Source organism: Elephantulus edwardii, unplaced genomic scaffold, assembly GCF_000299155.1.
Source record: "Elephantulus edwardii isolate Elephantulus edwardi_28Jun2011 unplaced genomic scaffold, EleEdw1.0 scaffold00374, whole genome shotgun sequence".
Taxonomy (NCBI): Eukaryota; Metazoa; Chordata; class Mammalia; order Macroscelidea; family Macroscelididae; genus Elephantulus; species Elephantulus edwardii.
The window spans coordinates 749533-775991 of NW_006400124.1; the positions used below are offsets into that span (position 1 = coordinate 749533).

The 26459-nt window shown below is 43.1% G+C and overlaps 1 pseudogene; it reads left to right on the forward strand.

The window, feature by feature from the left end:
• The first annotated feature begins 11161 nt into the window (after positions 1 to 11161).
• Positions 11162 to 22251, forward strand: LOC102862138 (annotated as a pseudogene).
• The last annotated feature ends 4208 nt before the right edge of the window (positions 22252 to 26459 follow it).

Below are 26459 nucleotides of genomic sequence, written 5' to 3' on the forward strand. Positions count from 1 at the left end.
GGGATAATTGGATGGGAGTGTCAGAGACAGTGCGATTGGCACAGGACAGAGCGGAGTTTAGGGCTGTTGTACATAGGGTTGCTATGAGTCGCAGGCGACTCGACGGCACATAACAACAACAACAACACAACAAGTCTTGCTCTCTCAGGTCTTGCTGTGCAATGTGGGAAGCACTCTTTCTCTTATCCTAGTCCCACAGCTGATAGTAATTTACAAGATCATGCATCTGAACTTAACGTAGCTGGAGACCAGAGGCGGCTCACTGTAATGCTAAAAAAAGCAAAGTTAGAGGCTAAAGTCACAATCACCTATATGGATGGCATTGACCCTCTGGAGCCCTGACTCAGAGCACCTGCTGGTGGCCAGTGAGACTCAAATCTGCCCTGCCACTGCACAAGGCTTTGCCTCTGAATAAGTCACTCCTTAATAAACTCCCATATCAGCATCTCAGAGCCCCCTAGCTCTTTCTTCAGTCTCCTAGCACCTAGGTCAAATATCAAGTTACTAGTCTATGGTCATACACTGGTTCATCCCAATACTCTCTGAGCTGTGCTGTGAGCCCAGCCTTGGATTCTTTCAGCTAATGTCTAAAAAATAACAGGTGTCTAGTCACCATAGGTAAGAAAATAAACTAATCTATAACAACAACAATACAATCATTTATTTATAGGAGCTATCCTACCAACCCAAAGGCACGCGATTTGAGTCATCCAGCCACACACTGAGAAAATCATGGGTAAGCACTTCTTCTAGAAGTTCAGCTATGGGTCATTTCCAACTCAGCAGTGCATAACAACATACAAGATAGAGCAAGGCTCAGATCTATTGTTCTTGAGGTCATCACGGGTTTTACTGAACTGGACTCATATTCCAACACCAGTATTTCAGATTTGACAACCAGGTCTCTCTTTATCTAGAAGCTCTACTGAAACCTGTCCACTACGGGTGACCCCATGACATTTGTGTTGGTGGCACAGCTTCGAACATCACAGAAACACACAAGCCATGACAAGAGGACAAACTGACAGCCTGATGGTGGATGTGAGGATGGAGCAGAATAGGAAGGGACTTGTTCTGCTTTGAGAAAGGTTGCTATGGGTCAGCACCACCTCACCAGCAACAGGATTCCAGGTCTAACTCAGCCTACCATCTCCAAGCCCACTGCCCTCAAGGCCCTGCTGACATAACCAATTTCCACTGTGCTTCTGTGTTTGTAAATCTTTATGGAATGACATTGCTCATCTTTCTCCCGAGAAGCAGCTGGTGGATCAGAACTTCTGACCTTATGGCCACAACCGATAAAGCATCAGAGTTACCAGCTCATTTTCCAAATAGCTAAACTGAGGTTCAAGGAGGCACAGAGAGGAACAAGTTGGCAGGGATCTGGTCAGGAGGGATACTTGTGGGTGTACATTGATCTTGTCAGTTTTGTGACTGGATTTCTATTTTAAAATGAGTGCCTACAATCTCTTCTGTAACCATCAGCTCTGTCATAACCATGAGCCACACAAGGTGACAGCCAAGCATCTGCAACCTGACTGAGGTCCCCACTTGTCCCAACTTGGGCTGGTATCCCTGCCGAGTGCAAGTGAGACAGCTGTAAACTGAGTGAGGTCCTCGTGAGTGTCCAGCCAACAGCTAGCCCAGCTGGGCACAACCCAGACAACTACAGCCTGAGTGAGGCCTCCACACATCCCCATATAGGCAGGTAACCTCAGTGGGCATGAGTGTGAAAGGTGCAAACTGAGAGAGTTTCTTATGCATGCCCACCTGGAAGCAAGCCCCGCTGGGCACCAGTGAGGTCCCTGCACATCCCCACCCAGGCAAGTAGCCCAGCCAGGTGCTAGCAGGACAGCTGCAAACTGAGTGAGGTCCTTGCATGTGCCTACCTGGACAACTAGCCTCACCAGGCACAAGCCATACAGCTGCAGCCTGAGTGAGTTCTTCATGCCTTCCAACCAAGGCAGCTGGCCTTGCTGGGCATGAACCAGACAGCTGAAGCGTGAGTGAGGTTCCCGTGTATGCCCACACAGACAGCTAGAATCTGAGCGAGGTCCCCAAGTGTGCCCACCTGACGGGCATATGAACACACACCCACATGGCATACGTCAGTGTGTGTGTCTGCCTCACCAGTTTCCACATCCCCTAGGCTCTCATTTCCTCATGTAAAGTCAACTAACAGCCTTGAATCCAGAGCACCTTGGTCTGATTTAGCTGTAATAATTATCCAACAGAAGAGGCTACATTCACAGGCTGTGAATGGACACTTCCCTTGGGTCAGAAGTTCAGAGAGAAACTCAGGAAACACAACATCTATGCCCTCTTCTGTAGCAGTGACTTCAGATCAAGAAACTATCCTTGCCTGAGGAATGAAAAACTCTACTGCAAGCAATGTCACATAGGAAGTAAGCTACCTCACATCTGACACAAGTGCAAATCAAGATATCACCCCCAAAAAGTGACACAGTAACAATGAATTTCTTCTGACCAGAAAGTCTGATGGAACTTTCTGACACAGAATTTAAAAGAACAATGATTGAATATTTTCAATGTAAGAGGAAAAAACTTGAATAATTAAAGGACACTGATGGAGGGACACATGAACAGAGTTGAAGAGATGGAACACAGAACCAGTGAAGTAGAAGAAAGAATTGTCACCACTGATACACTCAAGCAAAAAGCAGAATCAAAGAAGAAGGATAAAGAAGAAAACATAAGAATAATGTGGGACGCCATCAAGATAATTAACATGTGCAACATCAGAATCCCAGAACAGGAAGAAGCAAATAAAGGCACTGAAAAATGGTGGAGGAATTAGTAGAAGAAAACTTCCCAGGCATAATGAACAATGAGAGAATATATATCCAAGAAGCTGAGAAAACACCGTATAGAATAGACCCCAAAAGAAAACAACAAGGCATATCTTAGTCAAATTTGCCAGAACCAAAGATAAGGAGAGAATTCTGAAAGCAGCTAGGGAGAAACAAAAAGTAACCTATAAGGGAGAGCAAATAAGATTGTCAATTTCTCAACAGAAACCATACAAGCAAGAAGACAGTGGAATGGCATATATTGAACACACAAAGAACACAACTGTCAACTAAGAATATTGCACCCAGCAAAATTACCCATCAAATATGAAGAAGAGATCAAGATATTAGGAGAAAAACAGAATCTAAGAGAGTTTGTAAAAACAAGACCAGCTTTGCAGGAAACGCTGAGAGGTGTTCTTTTTACAGAGGTTCCACAGAAAGCAGGATGGACCAAAGAAACTAGCAACAACACCAAAAAGCACTCAACATAATGATAGCAAAAAAAAAAACTGTGCCTCTCAGTTTTCTGCCTTGTGACCTAAAATGTGATCTATTCTGGAGAACATCCATGCACATTGTAGAAGAACGTATACTGTGTTTTTGGGGGGGTGTATTAGCCTATAAATATTTATGAGATCAAGTGAATTTAATGTGTGGTTTAATCCTTCAGCAATCCTCACAACCCTCACTGAATGTGAATGGTTTAAATGCACCTTTGATGGGAAAGAGAGTAGCAGATTGGCTAAAAAATCAAAATCTATCAATATGCTGTCTATAAGAGACACATCTAAAAAGTGAAGACAAATAAAGACTAAAAAAAAAGGGAGGGAGGAGTGGGTGGAACAAATATACCAAGCAAATGACAACCAGAAAAAAGCAGGAGTAGCAATATTAATCTTTGATAACATAAATTTCAATACTAAAACCATCACAAAGGAAAGGAAGGTCACTACATAATGCTTAAAGGGTCAACAGAACAAGAGGACATAACAATAATAATTATCTATGCACCAAATTTGTTTCAGCAAGCAGGGTTGTGTCATCTGCATAGCACAGATTGTTGATGAATCTTCTACCAATCCTGACACCACACTTCTCCTCATAGAGCCCAGCTTCCGGGATAATCCGTTCTGCATACGCTTGCTGCAGAGGGTCAAGGACTGCAGCCTCCAATATGGGCTGAGGCTCAATGTCAACAAGACAAAGATTCTCACCACTGGACCGATTGACAGCATCAGGATGGATGGTGAAGAGATTGAGATTGTTCACAGCTTTAGTTTGCTTGGCTCCACAGTCAACACTCTCAGCACCAGTAGCCAGGAAACTAAAAGATGTATTGCAATGGGAAAGTCTGCTGTTAGGGGCCTCTCCAAAGTACTGAAGAGCAATGGTGTCTCTCTGGAGACTAAGGTATGTCTGATACAGGCCATGGTCTTTGCTATCACTTGTTATGCATCAGACAGTTGGACTGTGACTAAGGAGGATAGAAAGAAAATTGATGCCTTTGAGCTGTGGTGCTGGAGAAGAGTATTGAGGGTACCATGGACTGCTAGGAAAACAAACAGATTCATCCTGGAAAGGGTTAACCCTGGAGGCAAGGATTCTGAGGCTCTGTCTAACATACTTTGGACATGTTGTAAGGAGGGACTGGTCCTTGGAGAGGGACATCATGCTTGGTAGGGTGGAGGGACAGTGCAGGAGGGGAAGGCCCTCTATAAGGTGGATCGATTCAGTGGCTGGGGTAATCGGATGGATGTGTCCGAGACAGTGAGGTTGGCACAGGACAGAGCAGAGCTTAGGGTCACTATGAGTGGCAAGCGACTTGACGGCATATAACAACATAACAACAACATGCACCAAATTATAGAACTGAAAAAATATATAAAACAAACATTAACAAAACTGAAAAAGGAAATAGACAACACCACTATAATAGTTGGTGACTTCAGTGCACCACTCTCAAGAAAAGATAGAACTACCAGAGAAAAACTCAACAAAGATGCTGAAGGATTAAACCACACATTAAATTCACTTGATCTCATAGATATTTATAGGCTAATGCACCCCAAAAAAGCACAGTATACCTTCTTCTACAATGTGCATTGATGTTATCCAGAATAGATCACATTTTAGGTCACAAGGCAGACAATAAATTTAAAAAAATATAGAAATAATACAAAACATTTTCTCAGAACACAAAATTAGATAAAATCAGAACACAAAATTAGAAATTAAGAGAATAAAGAAGATAAAAACCCATACATTTGGAAACTGAATAGCACCATGCTTGAACATGATTGGGTACTGGAAGACGTAAAAAAATGAAATTATAAAGTTTCTTAAAACAAATGACAATGAAAACACCACTTAGCAAAACTGCAGGGAAACAGCCAAAGCAGTAATTAGAGATCAATTTATAGCAATAAGCAAACACATTAAAAGGCAGGAAAAAAAATGACCATTGACTCTCTAACCCAACATCTCAAACATTTAAAAAAGAACAGCAAGAAAAACCAACACCCTCTAAAAATACTAAATTATAAAAATTAAGGCAGAAATAAATGAAATAGAAAACAGAAAAACAATTGAAACCATCAACAAAACTAGGACTTAGTTCTTGGAAAAGGTCAATAAAATAGATAGACCCCTAGCAAAACTAACAAAAGAAAAGAAGTATAAGATACAAATAATCCAAACAAAAGATTAAACTGGCAATGTCACAACAGAACCAAGTAAAATAAAAAAGCTAACACTGGAATATTTGGAAAAACTATACTCGAATATGAAAATCTAGAGAAAATGGAGTAATACTTAGAAATTCACAACCTACCTACACTGATACAAACTGAAATTGAACACCTGAACAGACCCATTACACAAAAAGAAATTGAAAAAGTAATAAGACAACTTTCAGCCAAAAAAAGCCCAGGACCAGATAGTTTTACTAGTGAATTTTATCAAACATTCAGAGAAGAACTGTCACCAAAAAGAAGGAAATCTCCCAGGTTCATTCTATGATGCAAACATATCATTGGTACCAAAGCCAGGTAAAGACACACCTCCAAAATAGAAAACTATAGGTCAATATCACTCATGAACATACATGAAAAAATATTAATAAAATCCTGGCCAATCAAATCCAAGGATACAGCAAAAAAATAATTCACCATGACCAAGTGGGCTTCATAAAAGGTATGCAAGGATGGTTCAACATAAGAAAAATAATCAATGTAATTAATCATATTAACAAAACAAAGAACAAAAACCAAAGGATCCTATCAATTGATGCAGAAGAGGCCTCTGACAAAATCCAACACCTTTTCCTGATTGAAAGACTCAACAAAATAGGATTAGAGGGAAATTTCTTCAACGTATTAAAAAGTATATATGCAAACCTGAGAGCCAACATTGCTCTCAATGGAGAACAGGAACTAGGCAAGGATGCCCACTATCACCTCTCCTATTAAATATTGTATTGGAAGTCTTAGTGATAGCAATAAGACAAGAGAGGGAAATAAGAGGTATCCAATTGGCAAAGAGGAGGTGAAATTATCTCTATATGCAGATGATATGATAGTATACTCAGGAAATCCTAAAGACCCAGCAAGAAAACAGCAGTTGACCAATTCAGCAAAATGGAAGGATACAAATCCAAAATCTTTGTAGATGTTCATTGAAATTAAGAGAGAGAGAGAAACAAGGTACGGGCATATCACTCCCTGATTTCAAATCATACTACACAGCTGTGATGGTCAAGACAGCATGGTACTGGTACAACAACAGACACATAGATCAATGGAATAGAGTTGAGAGTCCAGAAATCAGCCCATCTACCTATGGACAACTGATTTTTTATAAGGAGATGAAATCAGTTAAGTGGGAAAACGACAGCCTTTTTTTAACAAATGGTGTTGGCAAAATTGGATTTATTTTTATCGTAGGAGTACGTAATGAAGGTTGCAGAGTGGATTATATTTGGGGGGGGTTTGGGGAGGTGTGGGGGGATTATGTACCAATGGGGGAGTTTTTCTTTTGCTTTTCAAGGAGAGGAGCAAGGGGGGGGAGGGGGGGGAGGGGTTTGTGCGGGGAGAAGGGTGCAACAATGAATAAATGGAATTCCAAAATCTCTGTAGATGTTCATTGAAATGAAAAATAAACAAACTAAATTAAAAAAAAAAACCCTCCCAAAAAAATTGGAAATCTTATCTTCAGAAAACTCAAGCAAGATTCACACCTCCCTCCATACACAAAAACCAACTCAAAGTGGATCAAGGACTTAAGACTAAAACCAAGGAGTATAAATTTCATTAAAGAAAAGCTTGGAAGAACTTTATAAGCCCTAATCCACAGCATTATCCTACAACCAGGAGATGATAAAATAGATGAATGGGACCTTCTAAGAATAAAATCCCTATGTACATCCAAAAATTTCTCTAATAGGGTAAAAAGGGAAGCTACAGACTGGAAAAAGTTATTTGGTAATGACATGTCTGATAAGGGACTTGTGTATTTAGGATTTATAAAATACTCAAGCCCGACAAGATAAAGGTAAACAGCCCAACTGAAAAAACGGACACAGGATATGAACAGACACTTCAGCAAAGAAAACATTCAGATGGTGAATAAACACATGAGGAAATGTTCAAAATCTCTAGTTCTAAGAGAAATGCAAATCAAAACAACTATGAGATATCATCTCAACCTAGAAAGATTAGCAAACTTTGACAGAACAGCAAACAAGAAATTCTAGTGAAGTTGCAGAGAATTTGGGACCCTTATTCACTGCTGGTGGTAAAATGGTGCAGTCACTAAGGAAGGCAGTGTGACACTTTCTCAAAAAGTTGGAAATAGAAATACTATTTGACCCAGCAATTCCACTACAGGGAATATACTCTAAAGAAATCATAACTGCCACCCAAGCAGATATATACACACCTATGTTCATTGCAGCTTTGTTCACAATAGCAAAGATTTGGAAACAACCCAAGTGCCCATCAACAAAGGAATGGATAGAGAAGCTGTGGTATATTCACACAGTGGAATATACTATGCTGCATTGAAAAACAAGGAACTCATGAAATATTATACAAAATGGGAGACCCTGGAAGACATTATACTGAGTGAAATATCTCAGTCACAAATGGACAAACACTGCATAGTGCCACTGTCGTAAAACAGGACTGACATTGGGGTTAGCGGGAATGTAAGAAAAGAGGGTTTAAATAATGTACACTGCATTGAAACAAATTCCTGTTTGAAAGGAATATATGATTGGGTATTATTTTCATGACATGAGTCCAGATGAGAGCATCATGGAGGAGTGGACTTGGGGGAGGATTGCATAATAATGGAAGCTTTTGGGTTATTTTTTACTTTTCAAAGAGAAAAACCAATTGGGGGGAGGGGTAGGCAGGGAGGAGAATGTGCAATAATGAATGAATGTAATTCCAAAGTCTCTTAAACATTCATTAAAATCTCAATAAAAAAAGAAACCCCTAAAAAATAATAATTCATATAGATAAGGTTTTCCTAAGGCACAAATATGTATCTACATATAAATTTGAATCTGCATCCAAAGAGGTCTCTATTAAAAATATGGAGAGTAAAGCTCAATTGTACTTTCCTGTAACCAAATAAAACTTGATGAAGGACAATTCCAAAGCGACATTTGGAAATAATCTTTTTTGGCTAGTGCCTAACATGTAGAGATGCTAACTAGAAGGTCAAAAATTCAAGTTCACCAGCTGCTTCACAGGAGATGAGTGGAATCTTTACAGCCTCTTCTTAGAATGATTTACAGCTTCAGAAACCAATGGAGGATTGCTATGACTTGGAACCAATTAGACAGTAGTGACTTTGAGGGGTTTTGAGTCAAGATAGTTGGTATAGAACTTTGCCTAGTGGATTGCTAACCAAAAGGTCGGTGGTTCGCATCTAGCAACCAATCAATCCATGGGCAACTTATAGCCTCAGAAACTGATGAAGGATCATGAGTTGGAATTGATTTTGTGTCAGGAGTTTGGTCTGGCTCCATGAACAAAAGATGAAACTGTCTGTTTCTGTGAAGATTTCCAGTTCTAGAAACCCACTGCAGAAATTCCGTTTTCTCCTAAAGTGTTCACCATGAGTTTACATTGACTGAAGGCAGTGGGTTAATTTTTCAGTTATCCTCATTTTAGAGGCTGAGACTATCCCTGAGACTAATCCCTAATGCAAGGATTACTACATAGTTCTTCCTCTGCCCTTTACTATTTTGTACAGGTTTTCCTGAAGTTTTATTTCAAAAAAGAACAATGAACTTAATTGGGTTATCCAATAGAGTTTCTATGTGGACCAACACCACCTAGTGGACTATATGGGAACATAAAGAAGAGAATTGGGAAAATTTAACATTGCTATGCCACATTAAATTTCCGTAGAGAATATGACAAATAATATAACAAAATAAATAGTAAAATAAAGGCGGGAAAACATAAGTGCCTAGAGTGAAAACATTTCTGAGTCGGGGTGCCCTGGCTGGGAAGTGAAGCTGGGTCTCAGAATTCAAAGCCCCAGCTATGCTGTCATCATCATATTGTCAAGTCAGAACTGATCCAGAGCTGACTCTAGTGAGTTTCAGAGGCAGAAAATCCATCTTTCTCTGTCAGATCAGCTGTTGGATTTGAACTACATGCCCTCGAGTTGGTCGTGCAGCTTCTTTCCACTAGGCCACAGCGACCTCCTGTGGTGAAGGGAACCCCATCACAGATGCTCCTAGACTATCCACTGAGGTAGACGGCTCAGGGCAGGAGAGGGTTCAAGGTTCACAGGTTCGTTATGAGTTGGATTTGCCTCGTGGACATCATTGTGGGAGCAGATGGGTTAGACCTTTCTCCCGCAGGGCCACTGACTGGATTAATTTCCCATCTTTGCTCACTGCCCAGCACATCACCTGGACACCACCACCAGGCATCCTGCCCCCTCCATATTTGTATCCACATCTGCATCTGTTTTGACAGCCTGAGGCTGTTGGTGTTAACGGGGAGAAAACAGCCTCATTTCCCCACGGAGCAGCTGGTGCAGTGGAACTGCAAGCTTCAGGTCAGCAGCCCGGTCTTCTCACCCCTTATTTCACCTACTTCTCTGGCATTTTGCGTGTCTGTGTCTGTCATGGCCCCTTTCTATGTGTTTTCCCAGGCATAAGATGGGAACAGTGACTCTGGCCCAATAGAGGCACATTCTGTGAGTGAGTCCACTCCCATCCCACACTGAAAGTCCAGACCTAATCTAGGGGCCAAAGTCAACGTCCCAGGGCAAACCCTGCCTGAGCAACCCCTCTCCTTCCCACCACAGAGCTCTTCACATCTTCAAAGCAAAGATCCTCACTGCTGGACCAATAGGCAATATCACGACAGATGGAGAAAAGACTGAAACTGTCAACTATTTCATCTTATTTGGATCCACAGTCAACACCTTTGGTACCAACAGTCAGGAGCTTGGGAGACATAGAGCATTGAGAAGGTCTGCTGTCAGGGTCCTCTTCAAAGTCCTGAAGAGCAATGATGTCTATTTAAAGACTAAGATGCACCTAATCAAAGGCACAGTTTTCTCAATCACCTGCGATGCATCTGAGAGTTGGACAATGAATAAGGATGACAGGAGAACTGGTACAATTAAGTTGTGGTCCTGGAGAAGAGTGATGAACATTCCATGGACTGTTAAAGAACAAACAGATAGGTCTTGGAGAAGGGGCAGCTTGATTACTCTTTGGTGCTTCATTGCACATATTATGGACATGTTGTAAGAAGAGGCTACTTCTTGAAAAAGGACATTATGCTTCGAAAGGCAGAGGGTCAGCAAAAGAGAGGAAGACCCCCCATGAGATGGATTGAGACAGTATCTACAGCAATGGGCTCGCGTGTGGAGGATGATGAGGAAAGGTAGGACAGAGTTCAGATCTATTATTCACAGGGCTGTTATGACTCAGAGCTGACTTTTAGGCACTTAATAACAGCAATAACATAGCTTTTTCCATAGCTGTGTCTCTCTGCCTCTCTCCTCCCCCTCCTGTCTGTCTCTCCTGACCCTTTGCTTTTCCCTCCCGGGGGTTTCCTCCCTGGAAGGCAGGATGAAAGGACTGGCATTGCTGGGAAGTCCCCATGTTTCCCTTCCCGGCCTCTGCCCCACTACCCTGGACATTTGGAACCCTTCCCCGCCCACCCACCAGGCCTGAGGGAAGGGCTGGTATCCAGGCTGCTGGACCTTCAGCCCTATTTAGAGGAGTCAGTTCCCAGTTGAGAGCTCTGTGGTGTCAGAGGCCTGGTCAGAGAGTCTCCAGTGCACCACTCTAAGCCCCAGGAAGTGCCAGCATGGTCACCAAGCTTCTCCTGACCTTGACCCTCTCGGCCAGCTGCATGTTCTGCGGTGGAAGTGAAGGTGCAAAGGGCCCAGTGGTGGAAGGAAAGGGGTCCTCGAGGCTGGGATGACCTGGGAGCTAGACTTTGACTCCTTGATTAGGTCTGGGCATAAGGTGTCCAGGACAGGAGTGGACTCACTCGCAGAAGGTGCATCTATTTGGCCAGGGTTGAGAAAGGGCATAGATAGGGGCCATGACAGATACAGACACAAAGAACACCAGAGAAGTGGGTGAAATACAGGTTAGGAGACCGGGCTGCTGACCTGAAGCTGGCTGCCCCGTGGGGAAATGAGGCTGTTTTCTTCTCGTTAACACCCACAGCCTCGGGCTTGCACCACAGATAGATGTGGATACAAGTGGGGGGAGGGGGGAAGGGCAGGACCCTGGTGGTGGTGCCGAGGTGATGTGCTCAGTGGTGAGCAGAAGATGGGAAATGAATCTACCCAGTGGCCCCTCAGGAGAAGGCCTGCCATCTGCTTCCACAGTGGGCCCTCGAGTCAAGCCCGACTCTGTGAACCCTGATCCCTGTCCTGGCCTGAGCCTGGGCCATCCTCCTCAGTGGTTAGTCTAGGAGCATCTGTGATGGGGTTCCCCTTCACCACAGGACGTATCTGTGGTCTAGTGGTAAGAAGCTACACTGTCAACATGGAGGCATGCAGTTGAAATCCAACAGCTGCTCTGCCTGAGAAAGGTGGACAGACAATATCCGTGCAAATTCAAGATTCTGAAAACCAACTGGAGAATCAGCTATGGGCCAATTCGGACTTGACAATTTGATGATGACTGCACAGAGGGGTCACTGAAATCTGTGAGCCACGTTCATTTCCCAGCCAGGGCACCCCGACTCAATCATGTTTCCCCAGTAGGCACTCATTTTAAAATAGAAACCCAGTCTTGTGCTTCAACATAAAACTGACAAGATCATGATACATCCACCTGTGTCCCTCCCGATCGGGTTCCTGCCACCGTGTTCCCTCTGTGGCTCCTTGAACCTCAGTTTAGCCATTTGGAAAATGGGCTGATAATGCCTGCCTTGGTGGGATTTAGGGGCTCTGATGGCATATGTTTTATCAGTTGTGTTCCTAATGTCAGCAGTTCTAATTGACCAGCTGCTCCTCAGAAGAAGGATGGTCAGTGTCTTCCCATAAAGATTTACAACCTCAGAAGGGCAATGGAGGGTGGTTATGTCAGCACGGCCTTGAGGGCAGTGGCATGGAGATGGTAGGCTGAGTCAGAGCTGGTATCCTGTGGCGACGAGGTGGTACTGACTTATAGCGACCCTGCTCACAGCAGAACAAGGTCCTTCCCATTCTGCTCCATGCTTATATCCACCACCAAGATGTCAGTGTGTCCTGCTGTGGTGGCTTGTGTGTTTCTGTGATGCTGGAAGCTGTGCCACCGACACAAATACCAGATCTGGACATATGGTGTGGGATGGGGTTGGACAAGTTTTAACAGCTTCAAGATCAAGACAGACTAGTAGAAAAGGCCTGCCTGCCACATTTGAAATACTGTGGTTGCTTGGTTTTGTCCAGACGAGAATGACTCATGGTAACCCCAAGAACAACAGATCTGAACCTTGCTCTACTTCTATGTTGTTAAGCACTGCTGAGTTAGAGCCGACCGATAACTGATCTTCTGGTGGCTTTTCAGAGACTTTAAACCACACAGGAAGCAACTGCCTATCATTCTCTCACAGGGCAGCTGGTGGTCTCAAACCACGTGCCTTAGGCTTGGCAGCACAGCTCCTATTGATAAATGATTGTATGGATAGATTTCTTCACCTGTGGTGATTAGACACGTGCTGATTTTTAGACATTGGCTAGAAGCATGCAGGGCTGGGCTAACAGCACGGCTCAGAGAATCTCAGATTAAATCACATCTGGCCATGGACTTGATATTTGCCCAAAGGTTCTAAGAGACTGGTGAAAGAGGCAGGGGGCTCTGAGATGTTGATGTGGGTGTTTATTAAGGGGTGACTTACACAGAGGAAAAACCCTAGGCAGTATAGGGCAAACTTGAGTCTCAAATCCCCCTAGGGGGTGCTCTGTGGCAGGGCTTCAGAGAACTGATGCCATCCATGTAGGTGATTGTAGTGTTAGGCACAGTTGACCTTTTTAAACCACTACAGGTTGCCCCCTCTGGTGTCCAGCTACCTGAACTGCAGACACATGGTCTTGCAAATCAAACAGCTGTGGGACTAGGATAAGAGGAAGAGTGTTTCCCTTATTACACAGCAAGACTTGAGAAGAGCAAAGTTTGTGGAAACAAGACATGAGGGAGCCTGGAGCAAGATCATAGTGAGAGTGAGACCATAATGATGGAGAGACTGTGGCACTGCTGTGGAAGAACTGTGGCAACATAGGTCACAGTTAAAGGTATTTTTCTCTTTTCAGATGCTTGAAGGAGAAGCTGACTTATAACTGCTCTGAGGCAAATCTTGCTGGATATTTGGATTTGGCTGTTTAACTGAAAGCAGAGCCTGAACTAACTGAGGTTTTGTGCCTTGGAATTTGGGCTGAAACCTCAACTTGCTTTTGGTGATATTCTTTGCCTTCTCTACTCTCCAACTTACAACCTTAATAAACACTGTTCTCAGTACCACACCTCTGAGTCTGTGAGTCAGCAATGAACAGACAAACCTCTTACTGCTGCTGTGGCTGTAGAAACCCCATGGGGCAGGTCTAGGGGCTCTTTATCTTCTTTCTGCTCTGAGTCTGGGAGCGGCTGTGTTATTCTTACTCACTCTGATATTTTTCAGAGAGAACCTCATACCCATTTGCCCCCATATGGCTCATTTCCCCTCTATCTAGGCCACAGTCTTTGCAATTACTTGCTATGCATCTGAAAGCAGGACACTGACTAGGCATGATAAAAGGAGAACTGATGTCTTTGAGCTGTAGTCCTGGGGAAGAGTATTGAATAAACCACTGACAGCTAGGAGGACAAACAGGTTCCTTCTACAGAGGGTGAAAGCAGGCTGCTCCTTGGAGGCAAGGATTCTTAAGTTTCATCTGACATACTTTGGACATGTTACAAGGAGAGACCAGTCCTTGGAGAGGGACATGATGCTTGAGACAATCGAGAGACTGCGCAAGAGAGGAAGACCCTCGATGAGATGGATTAATTCAGTAACTTGTATAATGGGATAGGTGTGTCAGAGACAATAAGATTGGCATAGGACAGAGCACGGTTTAGAGCCATTGTATGTAGGGTCAATAGGAATAGCTTCAACAAGACATCACATAACAACAGACAGTGATACATGACAGTGACTAGCCATGGAAGCAAGATACCAGTGAGGAGGAATTGTGCCTCTCTCAGCTTTGCTTTACAAAAAGCCTGTTCCCAGAAGTCTCACGCTCATGCCGCTTCCTTTCCCTCAGCAGATCGGAGCCTGCAGGTAAAATGTCGATCCTCCATGTACCCGATCAAAATAAAATGCTCCTGGACACCGCCCCAAGCTCCAAATGCCACCACTCCCACCGAATACATCGCCACATACAGGTCAGAAAGCCACAGGGGAGACGAGCCTCCTTGGGGGCCCCGCAGTTCAGAGAGCAGGCTGGATTCCAGTGCCCCTGGAAGTGCATCAGAAGAAAGACCTGGTGATCCACTTCTGACCCATCAGCCGCTCAGATACTTGTGGGGCCTGTTTTGTACTGAAGCACATGTGGTTGACCACTGGTTTTATTCTGAGCTCATAAAACTTGTCATTGAAGTAACTGATGCACAGGTCGTTATATTCCAAAGGACATTTAAATGTATTTCAATAATTTTAAAAGTGCTAGCTTGGAGCTCTGGTGGTGTAGTCCATGAGCAGTTGAGATGCTGACCCAATGGCCATGCCTCTCTGGAAGTTCAAATCCACCAGCAATTCCAAAGGTCAAAGATTGGCAGTCTCTTCCCATGTATTTACAGGCTCAGAGACCTGATGGGGGTGGGTGGTTCCCAATTATGAGTCCTTCTGTCTTCCCAGCAATGAGTTTGATATTTTGTGTTTGTGTGTTTTGAGAGTGTTCTGTGTCAGGATGATAACTAGAAGTTAGTGGTTCAAATCCTCTAGCGGCTCCAAAGAAGACATATAAGCAGTTTCCTCCCTTAATGATTTATATCTTCAGAATCAGGTGGTGGGCTTGGAACCCATGGAGGAGCCAGATGGACAGGGTCCTCAAGGATCTCTGAGGGTCAGACCTCAGACCCGGTCCTCCAGGGTCTCAAAAGAACAGAATTGACTCAATACTGATGAGTTTGGCTGAGGAATTGCTAAGAGGAGCCTGTGGCAAAATTTAAATTAGGGACAATGAGATGAAATGAGGTCACACCCAGAGGCACTTCTGCATCACAAGTGTTCCATATCCACACCTGAGTGGTGCCTTATGACAGTCCTAGAGAAGGACACAGAGCCGTGTCCCCATCCCCGTGCATCTCAGATACCCATTTCCTTACAGTGCCCATCTTCTGCAGGTTCGGACAGGAAGACTCTGCAGAGACCAAGACCTGCTTCCAGAGGACACCCACCACCCGCTGCTGCACCATGTATGACTTCATACTATTATCCAGGGAGCCTCATGTGCTCAATGTCACGGCCATCCACCCTGGGGGCATCACCACCACCCTCTTTCCCTTTGTGCCTGAGGAAATCAGTGAGTTGGGGCATGTGGGGTGGGGGTGGAGGATACCAGGGGGTTCTTGCTCCTCTCTCCTCTCTCGATCTGTCTGTAATCTATGTAGATTCTTCCCACTTAGTCCCCACTCCGCCATCACATTGTCCAGGCCTGTTCTCACTGCTCCCACAAGCTGTTCTCCCTGGGGCGGCCAGAGGGCGCCCGTGAGACCGGGAAATCTGACCCAGGTCTCTGCACAAAGCCCTCCAGGGCACCTACCTCCCCTGGGTAAAACACCAAGTCCTCACTGTATGCAGGAGTCCCACTCACCCTGCTCTATCCCTCTCTGCCCTCTTCTCCTCTGCTGTCCTCTTTTCACTCCACTCTAGACATTCAGGCTTCCCCTGTCTCCTTCTAACTCACCCAGCACATAGTGCCACAGGGAATTTGCACAGGCTGCTCCCGCTGCCTGGAAGGCTTTTCCCACAAATATTGCCTGGCTTCCCCTGCACTTGCTGCAGGTATCTGCTCATGTGCCACCTCCTCCATGGGTCTTCCTTGCGCTCCAAGCTAAAACTAGTAAACCCTCATCCACTGCTGGTGGCAAAGTAAGATGGTGCAAGAGCTTTAGGGAAAAGTCAGCAGTTCTTAAGAAGGCTAATCATAGACTTCTATACAATATTGAAGGAGCCCTGGAGGTGTAGTGGCTAAAGAACTTGGCAGCTAATCTAATGGTTAGTGGTTCAAACCTACCAACAGCATCCCTGGAGAAAGTGTTGCTAATTTAGATCATCAGTTGTTATTTGCTGTTGAGGCAGCCTTAACACAGAGACCCATGTACGACTGAGCGACACTGTGGCTGGTCCTGAGCCAGCCCCACAGCCACCGCTGTGCTTCACCCCATTGTCACAGTCATCCGCCATTCATTCCAACCCACCTCGCTAAGGGATTTCCTCCCTTTTGCTGACACACTGTTTTTCCAAGGTTGGTGTCATTTCCCAGGGACTGGCCCTGGCTGATAACGTACCTAAAGTCTGTGAGATGAAGTCTCCTGCCATCTTTGCTCTAAGGCGCACCCTGATTTCACTTCCTCCAAGACAGATCTGTCTGTTCTGTCTGGCAGTCCATGGTGTATTCAATATTCTCCACCAATCCCATAATTCATAGGCATCAATTTCCCTTGATTTTTCTTATTATCTGACTTTTTCATGCGTATGCAGTAGTTGAAAATATATTGGTGTCTGCCAGGTGCACCTTAGTCTGTGACTTGGCATCCTTGCTCAGTCTTGGACCCTAAGTCTCCATTCTCCTGCATCTTAAAGGGGAACTATCAGTCAGAACTGATTCACTAGAGGTGGTAATATAACACTGAAACAGGGTCACACACAAGTATGTACCTGAGTGTTCATAACAGCATTATTCTTCAAGCCCAACATGTCGAAGCAACCTGAGTGTCCATCATCAGACGATGGAGAAAAACGATGTGCCCACCATGCCCTGTGGATTGTTACTCAGTCGCACAGGGGGCAGAAGCTCTGCTACGTGCTGCTCCGTGGATGAGGAAGAGGAGTAGAAGCAGCTGGTCACAAAGGATCACGTGTTTTTGAGTCCACTTCAGTGTCCAGAACAGGCAAACCCATGGAGTAGTTAGTGGCTGCCTGGGGCTTAGAGCAATGGAGAGTGGGCAGTGGCTGCTGGAGGGTCTTGTGTTTCATCTGGGGCTGATGAAAATGTTCTAGAATTAGACTGCAGATGATTGTACAACCTGGTAAATGAATGCAATAGCCTGAAATACAAAAGGGTAACATTTGGGGAGTGGGGGACTTACTGTCCCCACAGTCCACCAGAGGGTGTCTGTGAGTGTGGGACTGAGGATGGGTCACAGCTTTAAAAAAAAATACATTTTAAAATGGACTTTGTTTTTGAAATGAAAACCCACTCCCAAATTTTGCTGCTGGCTCTCTGTGAGCTGTTATTTCCTCTCCTGTTTCTGATCTTTTTTGTTTTCTTTTTTTTATATAACTAGAAGCTCCAGGAGGACAGAGCTGGGGTGGTTTCTGTCTTAGTTCTGTTTATGGTCTGGGACAGCACTGGACATGCAGGGGGTGGTTAATAAATACCTGATGGTTGAATGAATGTGTGAATGAATGAATGAATTATTCTTTCTTGTCCATCAGTCAAACCAGACCGTCCAGTGGTCGTCGGTGTGAGCATCATCCCTGGGAATCAGCTGCGGGTGCAGTGGGATCGCCCCCCAACCTGGCCCATGCCAAATGTCTTCAGACTCAAATACCTGATGCGATACAGGCCCTGCAAATCCAAGTACGCCTGGAAGGTGAGGAGCACGAGAGGGAGAGCAGAAAGGGGCCTGGAGTGGTACTGGGTTGGCCACACCTGGTAGATGGAACATCATAAGCAAACTGTGGAGGGTCAGCAGGGCTTGTGTGCCCTCTGGGGTGACTGTTATGTGATGTAAAGGAAGTCAGCAATTTCACCCCCAGAAGTCCACCCATGAGATGAAAACACACCTCCACACATCAGTGTCCCCTGCAGCTCTCTTTGCGAGAGCCAGGAAGAGGACCTGCCCAGAGTCGATCAGCAGGTGGTCTGTCTGCACAGAAGCATGAAGCCCACCTTGTTGTGATTGTTGGTGCGACTGTGTGGGTATCGACTCATCATGAACCCGTGTGTGCCTTCTCTGTGCCGACCCTCACCGGGGTCACTGTGCTTGAACCCACTGGTCAGTCAGGGTGTCGACCACCTCACTCAGCTCTTTCTCATGTTACCACCGGGGGCTGGCTCTGACCCTGGCCCTGTCCATGTTTGTGCCCTCTTTACACCCTGTTCTTTGCCCCCACCCTGGCATTGACTGACTTTACTTCATCGAGCATTAAGTCTTCCTCCAGGGCCTGGCACCTCCCAATAACATCCTCAAACTAATGCTACTCCCAGAGTGTGCTCAGAATAACCGAAGGACTCAGACACATGCACATGTGTGTTCAGAAGAGCATGAGTCACGGTGGCTAACAGGTGGAAACAACCTGCTATCCGTTTACCACAGAGTGGTTTTACACAGTGCACTCCATTTATATAAAGGGTTGCTATTCGGCCATGAAAAGAAATGAAGTCCTGATATGTGCTGGGGCCCAAGACATGATGCCAAGTGAAAACAGCCAGACACAGAAGACAGATGGCATGATGTATGAGTCCACTTATATGAAATAGCCAGAGTAGGTAAACACATAGGGACAGGGAACAGATTAAAGGCATGGAGCACAAGGATGTTACTTTGAGGACTAAGGAGTGTCTGACCCAAGCCATGGGACTTCAACACTCCCCCTATGCATGTGAAATCTGGACAAGGAATAAGGAAGACTAAAGAATAGACATCTTTGAACTGGAGTGCTGGGTGACCAAAACATGAACACATCTGTCTCAAGAGAAGTACAGCTCGAATTTTCCTTAGAAGAAAGGATGGTGAGATTTCATTTCACACACTTCATGCATAGTATCATGAAGGGCCATCCCCAGGAAAAGCCCATCGTGCATGAAAAGCAGAGGGTCAGCAAAAAAGAGGAAGACCCTCATTGACATGGATTGACACAGTGGGTGCAGCAATGGGCTCAAGTACAGCTGAGATGTGCGGGTGAGGACGGACACTGGAGGGTGAATAGGTTAGAAAGAGAGGGGCCCAAGGGGAGTGTGTGTGTGTGTGTGTGTGTGTGTGTGTGTGTAATGCTGGTTGGAATGAGGCCAGATTCCATAGAAAAGAGGACTGAAGACTGCCTCATGCCCTGCTGTTCAAGTGACCCAAATCCTCTCTATTCTCAGGTGGGCCCCACTGTCAACACCACCTACACGATCAAGTCCGTACAGCCACATGCCGTTTACTGCATCCAGGTCAAGGCCCAGGATTTCTACGGCTATGGAAAGTGGAGTTGCTGGAGTTTTCCTGTCACTTTCTCCCTCACTCCGGGCAACTAGTGGTGTTTTTCCTACCAATACCCTCCAGTGGTATATATGGGATCACACTGGCCTGGATTCAAGTCCCTGAATTTGCTGCTGTGTTGCTGGACTATATAAGACCAGCGATTTAACCTCTCTAAGCCTTAGTTCTCTCATCTGTGAAATGGGGATGTTCTTTCTCTTTGTTCCACTGGGGTAGACATTGAATTGTAAATGTGAGAGTCTTCATTGCTTTATTAAAAAGAAAAATTGTTAGGGCAATCCAGAGTCTTCCTCCTTTCATTCAGTGGACACAAATGAGAATCCACTGGGCTCTCAGAACTGGGTTCTGTCCTCTGGAAGCTGAGATGACAGGGACAAACAAGACAAAGATACAGCCAATCTCTGTTCTCATGGGGTTAGTGCTAACCATGGGGTATGGAGACGAGGGACCTGGAGATGGAGGAGCTTATCTCTGAAGGTTTCTCTGAGGAGAAGGTGTGACAGCAAAGCCTTGAAGATTAGAGAATGTTCAAGGCCTTGTCTGCATTTCATTTATGTCCAACTCAAAGAGAGACCTATGTGAGTGTCCATCTGAGCCAGTAGAATAATCACAGCCCACAGAAACTTCATGCAAGATAAAAGGGACTCTGCTAATGTGATTAAAGGTCTTTGTACAGAGGATTGTTCTGGATTATCAAGTGATGTTATCACAAGGGCTCCTATAATAGGAAGACAAGAGTTTTTTTCCATTAATTAAATAGTATCCCCCAAAGTACCTGTCAATGTGATGGACTGTGATTCCCACTGGTGCAGCAGCTATGCAGTGAGTAGTCATCCCCTTTGATGAGCTCAGTTGATCCCCAGTGTAAGAAGACTGAGGTGATATGCAGCACCCTCATTCAGGTCACAGATCTGGAAGGGGTTCTTCCTTTGATGTGGTCTGCATCAAAGCTTCTTTAACAAGAGATTAAAGGAGAAGGAACCGAGCAGTGAAGGAGGGCCCTCCAGAAAGAAGAGCTGGGAGTCCCTGTGCTGAGAACATTCTAGGCCCAGGGGGAAGACTGATGTCAAGTTGCATGGATTTCCAAGGAATACTGAGCCCATAGATGTTAGAAGGAGGCAAGGACTTCCCCCAGGGCTCCTGGAGAGAAAAAGCCTTTCCTCAAGTCAGTGCCCTGGATACAGCAGGAGTTAGAGCCAAGAAGCATGTGGAACCATAAACCGAGGACAGCAGGTGGTCTCTAGAAAGTAGAAAACACAAGGACTTTTATCCACCCTGGAGCCACTAAAAGAATGAAGCTCCAGCAATCCATTTCAGGCTTCTGGCTCCTGAGTTTATAAAACTGAAGTATTGTTTTCTCTGAAGCCACTAAATTTTTGGTGGTTTGTTACAACAGCGGTAAGTTCACACACTGTGTAACACAGGACCCTGCCCAGCACTTCCTGTACATGGCCTTCATTTATTATTTAGAGTACTTGTGTACTTGTTGTGTTGTCAGTTGATATTGCATCAATTCCAACTCTTAATATTCCCTTTGGCACAGGCTTTCTTAGCTACAATTAATGTATTCATTAATAATATCTTTTTTATTATATAAATGGCTAGTTTACATGGAGGTTGCTGGATAGAATACACATAAATTAAATTAGTTATTTCTTTGGAAAGAGATGATGGAGAAAAGTTCTTGTATGAAGGACCATCAGAGGTACCCAGAACAGCAAAGCATGAAAGACGGAGCCTGAGCCTTGGGGGCTTGAGTTCCATGGAGACTGGGGAGTGCACCTGCCTCACTATCATTCTTGCCCTTAGGCTTATCCTTGGCGTCTGATGCCACCAGCAGAAGCACTGCCGCCAAGTCCTGTGCTGCAGCCCCCTCTTCCCACGGATGCAATCTTCATGGTGGGAAGCTAAGTTTTTTAACTACCCCAATGGATGCAGTGATGTAGCATTGGACATTTTAATTACAAATGTAGTCTGTGTTTTCAGAACAAGGTGCCATTTGAACTTAAAGAAGATTGCTTTGGAGGGAGCAAATGTAATTTATAAGTGTGGTGTTGGAAAAGTCTTAATGAAACGTAGAAAACCTAGAATTACAGCTACAATTTGGTCCTCAGGAAAAATTATTTACATTGGAACAACAAGTGAAGAAGAAGCTAAATTTGGTGCCACACATTTAGCTCGCAGTCTGCAGAAGCTAGGTTTTAAGATAATATTTACAGATGTTAGAGTTGCTAACATTTTAGCAGTGTGTAACATACCATTTGAAATCCATTGGCCAGAATTCACAAAGAACAATAGACCTCATGACAGTTATGAACCTGAACTTCATCTGGCAGTGTGCTATCGAATAAAATCCCTAAGAGCTACATTGCTGATTTTTTTTTCAGCAGGCAGTATCACAGTAACAGGACCAATGTGAAGGCTGTTGCTACTGCTGTGGAACAGATTTACCCATTTGTGTTTGAAAGCAGGAAAGAAATTTTATAATTCATCAAATAACTGGTTAGAATCCCTAACTGAGTACCTTTTAAATCCTGCTGCGCATTGGACTCAAAAGGAAAACTGGACCAACAGTAACTGAGGAAGTAGATTATTTTATTCTTTCATGGCTGTGGTGTAAACTTTAGTCCATTTGGATTTTATTTCAGACCTTGCTGTAATATTAAAAGGAAGTTTACAAGACATGGCATTGCTGCTTTTGCAAAAGGACACTATTTATTTTCACAGTAATTCTCATGTCCTCAGAAGCAGAGCTGTCACCATGTGCACTAACTTCAGTTGTTTGACTGTTGTCATTGTTATTTTTTCCCCCAGTATGAGCTAATGTTTTATTTGTGAATAGTCTTTTACATTTTTGTATGCTGAATATGGGAACCAAAGAACCTGTAAAAGTTATCTTTTTTAATTGAATGTGCACAAATACAATTTGGAAAAGATCTCTCTTTATATCCATTCTAGAACTTTCATTCCCTATTTTCTTTTTTTTCTCCTTTTAAAAAATATTATTAATTTCAATGAAAATTTATAGAGACTTTGAATTTCCATTCATTCATTGTTACACTTTTCTCCCCTCCCAACCCTCACCCCTAGTACACTACCTTCTTGGAAAAGTGAAAGAAAAATTCTTTCATTGTTTTACAATCCCTCCCCCCAGGTCCACTCCACTATACAGCCTTTGCTCTGGACTCCTGTCATGGTAAAAAATACCTAATAACATATCCCTCTTAAACAGTTTTCTCCCTCATCTGTTTCAACGCAGTACACATTATTGAACCCATCTTTCTCAGTCTCCCCCCAACCCCGATGTCAGTCCTGTTTTACAACGGTGGGATCATGCAGTATTTGTCCTTTTGTGACTGAGATATTTCACTCAGCATAATGTCACCCATTTTGAATAATAGTGCATGAGTTCCTTGTTTTTCAGTGCAGCGTAGTATTCCATTGTGTGTATATACCACAGCTTCTCTATCTATTCATTTGTTGATCGGTACTGAGGTTTCCAACTCCTTGATATTGTGAACAAAGCCGTGATAAACATGGGTGTGCATATTCCCTATTTTATATTTTAACAAAAGTTATATTCATAATTATTTTAAAAATCTATGCAAGCTTGGATTTTTGCTAAAGTGTGTTGGCTCCTTTTTGAAGTGTGTGTGTGTGTGTGTGTATTTGTATTTATCCTGTGTGTATAGTATCTCTTTAATGCTCTCATACCAAATATCAAATAGAAGCTTACTTTTTGAAGAATAGAGATGCAAGCATGTATATAAACTGGAGGAGGCCTGAGTAGAATTTTATAGATGTTATATGTTGCTAATTTAATATGATAGATGATGTGAAATAACTTTTGAAAGTTAAGAAAAATTGTAGTTTTTAAGAAAAACCTTCTACTCACAAAAATGGATATGAGATAGAACCTGATAGGTTGTAACCAAAATGTACCCTTCTTACCCTGGAAAGACTCAATTTTGGGTATAGGAAAGTGACTGAGGTTCTTGACTCATTAAACTCTTGTTGGGGCTCATGGCTATATTGAGATTCTTGTTAGAAGTTGATAAAATGCTGTTTAACAAGAAGTGCCCACAAAGCTGCTCTGTGCCACAGTTTAATTGTGACAGAGTTTACTTTGAAAGCCATATTGTGGGATTCCTTTCCCTTGTATGTCTTATTAATGGGACTAAGAGTGATGACTCTTCAGTACAGTATAAAAAAATGTGATTGCCACTCTTAACATTATGATAAATACGCATTGTTAAAGTGTCTTTGTGGCTCAGTGGACAGGTTCAGTGTGGTAATGCCGCTGAAGCCGCAGCTGTACTCTGCCGGCCACACCAGCAGTGATGTCACATGGAAATAAGGCTGCGTGGAATGTCCTAACATCTCAGCTTAACTTAATAGAAATAATGCTACCCCCCCAAAAAAAAAGAAATAATGCTCCCAACAGTCTACTAAATTGTGAATTCCTAATATGCTCTACCTTAACCTCCATATTTAATAAAGTTCCCGTTCTTTATTAGAAAAATCTTGAAAATGTTAAGTATTGCACTGAATAATACATATTATACATTTGTTTTATTTGTTTGTTTGTTTCTGTGTCTTCCTACCTCTCACATCCTCAGAGTTCCTTTCATTTAAAAAACTAACTATAATTGTTCAGAATTTTACTGGATTTCTCCCCTTCCCCCCATTGTGTTTCTTTACTTTACTATAAATGATAGTGAGATGACTTAACCCATAAAATATATATAATAAAATTAGATGGAAAATGTAAAAAAAAGAAAAAAAAGAAGGACCATAGGGCCATCAGAATGTTCTTTAGAAACAAAGATTGTGAGATCATTTCTCATGGACATCTGGACACATTATCAAAAGGGACCAGTGCCTAGAGAAAGACATCATGCTTGATTATGTAGAGGAAGATGCTCAGTGACATAGGGTGATGCAATTTAGGCAACAGTGGGGTAGAACAACAATAATTTTGAGGATAGTGCAGGACCAGCTAGCACATCATTCTCTTGCACATAAAGAGATGGAACCGATTCAGTTGATCCTAAAAACAAGAATTGTTACAGAAGCAAATCTCCAGGTCTTTCTCCTCAGAACAATCAAGCTTTTGGGGTGGGCCACCATAATATTTACTATCTCCTGAAAAGATTCTAACGTGACCTGGTGGTGTAATGTCACAAATGAGCAGCTATTAACCAAAAGAACAATGGTTTGAAACCACTAGCTACCCCGTAGGATAAAAATGGGGCAGATTCCTTCTAATAACATGCCCAAAGAGATAAAGTTTCACCATCCTTGCCTCTAAGGAGTACTCTCCTTGCTTAAACACCAAAGCAGGTGTTGTTGTTTTTTGTTTTGTTTTGTTTTTTTTTTGAAATCCATGAGATATTCAGAACTCTTCTCCAACATCACTATACAAAAGCATCAATTCTTCTCTCATCATTATTCATTGTTCAGTTTTCATATGCATAAAAGCATAAGGCTGTCAGAAGAAAGAGCCTAGCTTCATTTGCATTGATTCTCTTTGCGTGACTTGCTCCCTGGAAAGTTTCAATAAATTCCAGGGAAGCTAGGTTCAGGTCTTCAGTCTTTAAGCTGTTTGTGTCCTTCCTGATTCTCTCTTTTTTGTCCATCAAGGTGTCCCCATATCTCTCTTAATCCTTGGCCAAGGTCAACAATATTTTGGCACCCGAACAGAGACCTGAAGAAATGGTATTAGTCTTTCTCTCCCACTTCCCTCTATCCGTCTTTCTCTTACTCTTGCATACACCAGGAAACCAAAAGGGAATTCAATTGAGTAAGTGAAACTTTTGGGGAAATTAAAGGCAATGTCATGAAGAAATACTCAAACCCTAAATTTCCATAGAAATTTAGGGGTAGAAGTACTTAATGAGGTTTTCTTCACCTCTTCAATTTGGATATAAATTCAAGGGAAGAGATAGGAAAGATTTTATGATAATTCTCTAATTCTCTGAAATTTAACAAATTGCTTAAAAACTCAGAGGAAGAAGTGAGAAAAAAGAAAAAGAGCCATGGAGAACAGCCCATCCTCTGAAGCAAGTATGTTACCTGACTTAAAGAATTACTGAAGAGCTCAGGGGTAAAAGTAAGATAAAGGTCCATTTTGCAGTTTCAGTACATGCAGAAATATTGTTACTGGGTTAAACCAGTACATAAAACATAGTTAAATTAAAAAAAAAAAAAACACTTCAAAATGTTATGTGAGCTTTACAAAGAGCACATAAAAAAAAAAACAACAACAAAACCAGAACAGATTCCTATTAATTTTTAGCCAGTAAGGGATTCAAAAGGAATAGTACAAATGTCTGTACAGGATTGTACTCATAATCCAAACAATTTGCAAAGAAAGATGGCTGAATCTTTGAACAAATCTGAAATAAGTAATATTACGTTAAAGGAAGTTAAAGCTGAAGGCAAAAAAGGCCTTAATCACCTTTAGAAAGAGCTCATCCAAAGGGAGATGTGATACCTGTTTCAGTTTGGTCACTATGTGATTGGATCTCATTCGCTTTAAAAACAATACAGTCTAAAGAGGAGACATCTGAAAAAACCTCTTCAGATGAAGGTGATAGTGAATCTGATTCAAAGGAGGATGAATTTCCTCAATCTCCAACTCCAGAGGAATTGAGCAATTTAATTCAAGAGAACAATCCTTTTGAGGAATAATG